The following is a 2,846-nucleotide window of genomic DNA, read 5'->3' on the forward strand; positions in this document are numbered from 1 at the left end:
GGACATCCAGAAGGGCCAAACCTAGTGCGTTTGACACCGAAAGATAGCGGCCAGACACCTCGCTTAAATCCCACCTGTCACTTCCAGTCCCCTCCAACAAGCCACATCCCCTCACACCGCTTCGACAGCTCCAACACAAAGTCTTACAACAAGCTTTTAGGGATAAAAACAAAACTTTCAGAGCAAAAATAACATTGAATGCAGGAACCCTTGCTAGGTTACGTCTTACCATTGCTGCATCTTATCTAGGCTAAATGCTAAACTGATGTTTTGAATATGCTTTTTAATAACGCCCCAGGGCACACAACAGCAGGTCATTGAAGAGATGTTATGGAAAGGCAAAATCAAACCAGGTAATGTCAAAGGTTTAATACACTCCTGAAGCTAGATAGGCAGAACTGAACGACTGGAAATAACCGCGTACGTGACGTCTATGTAATTTCTATCTATCTATCTATCTATCTATATATATATATATATATATATATACACACACACATATATATATAAGCGTTTATATAGATAGATAGATAGATAGATAGATAGATAGATAGATAGATAGATAGATAGATAGATAGATATGCAGACAGACAAACAGACAAACAGACAGACAGACAGACAGCTAGTCTGCCTTAATACCTCAATGTGAATGTATGTGCCGCTATGGGGAATATTCTGTTGCTTTAAACTTATGTGACAATTGTGTAGGTAGGAGTATGTGTGATTTATATGGCCTCATCTTTTAAGATCTGTTAGCAGACTGAGAATTACAAGGTTGCAGTTCATACTAATAGCAATCTATGAACACAAAGGCAAATGTGAGCAGGATCTCAGAGTTGGCTACTTTATGATATAGTAAAGATATATATATATATGATATATGATATAGCGCTGCATGTGATTGTGTATATTATTTTTGCTGCCTGAAGCTCACACATTTGACTTGTAAAGTGTTGACTGTAAGTGTGCAGATATACATTTCAATTTATTAATGGTGTTCGTAAAAAATAAATACTTGGAGCCAGTAATTGGGTGATGAAGAAAAAAAAAATCATAGCTCTTTCATGGCGTAGTTATGTTTCATAAGCATCAATTTATTCTCAGATGATTCTCCCAGAATTCCTTAGGAAAAATAAAAATGGAAGCAAAAGAGACGTGAAATTATTTCATATTTATGTTGACTTCATATAAAATGAATGAAAGAGTTCACATTAATATCTGAGACTTTGGAATGCAGATCTCTGAAATTATTTATGCTAAGCCTGCCCTATTGCACACAGCAAAGCTTGCCAGCAAACTTACCAGCTTATCGGACATCATTTGCTCGCTAGTTACAGTTGTTGTCCATTTTCCGAGTACTCATTGGACTAATTTTATTTATTGGGCCCTTTGGTCCATGAAGAAGAATATGCTAATTATTATGATTTACTGTGCACTAATCAGAGGATTTATGGGCTAGCTGCATATATATTTCTATTTCGTAATTATGCATTATATTCAAACCATCCTTTGCATCTTCATTTGTTTGGTTGCTGCTGTCTTTTTTGAAATATGAACATTCATTGTGTCTTGTGACATTTACTATACCTGACATTAATTATGAAAACAGCTTTGTGAAATATTTAGAAAAAATGTAAACTTTGAAATGAATTTGAATTAGTGTTCCAAATGCACCATTATTTGTTTGTTTGTTTCCACCTGTCCACAGATGATAACTAAATGCTGTTTAAATTTAAGAAAAAAAGAAATATTATATATCTTTTAAGGAATTATTGCTACTATGACTAGATAGATTCATTTTAAAATATACCTTTTTTTCATACATATATATATATATATATATATATATATATATATATATATATATATATATATATTCAAATATATATTTTTCAATAGTGTCAAATATTTATGAGAACATTTATGAAATCAGGCAAAATCGAAGTCTGTGTCTCTCCATGATTCACCTGATCCTTTTTTCCATATAATTTTAAGCAAACGTGGTTTTATTTTCTGTCATAACCATTATGTCAACTCAGTTTGCACATCACATTTGTAAATAACATTTATTTTTAGATTATTTTTTTTGTCTCAATTAATTTATTCATGAATGATTACATGCCATAGAATCTCTTAAACAATTATCTTTAACCACAAACATAAATGCTCACTTCTGAGCTAAATAATAATAATAATAATAATAATAATAATTCAATTCATACTCACAAAAACGAACCCCTTGGCGCCGAAATTAATCCCTCCGTTTAAAATGGAGAGGCTATTAACAGCTTGAGGGGATTTGAACTGTGAGATGACTTAATGGTTGATTTATTCGTTGTATGCCTCAAACAGCCTGACAATGTTGTCAACCATTTTCAAAGACCCACCTGCCTTGCTATCCCATTGTGTGGGGCCTTGCATTATATGACGAGCAGAATAGCGTTACGCTATCTGATCGTCATTCATTTAAGATGTTCCACTGGACAATCCTCTCCCTCCTCTTTCCTCCCCCCTCCTCTCTTGTTGGAAACCCGTCCCGCTTGCTAAATAGAACAGAATTCAGATTGTTCCGCTATGGGAACCCACCATCAAATCCCCTTCTCGCCATCCACACGGCGGAACTATCGGACAATAGCACTCTATTCAAGGGAGCTTGAGAAAAGTGACACAAAAATGGTGTCATTGCCATCAAATTGATTCACCAAACCTGGAAAGCTCTTAAGAGGGATATGGGAGACCGTGTCGAGGTGTTTGGGCGAGAAGACACAGGTGAGGGAAAGTGGTGGGACATTGTGTTTGTAATAGTCAGCCACATTTCAGCTGAGATGGAGAGTTAGCTAGCTGGG

Source organism: Squalius cephalus (genome assembly GCF_949319135.1).
Source record: "Squalius cephalus genome assembly, chromosome: 24".
Lineage (NCBI taxonomy): Eukaryota > Metazoa > Chordata > Actinopteri > Cypriniformes > Leuciscidae > Squalius > Squalius cephalus.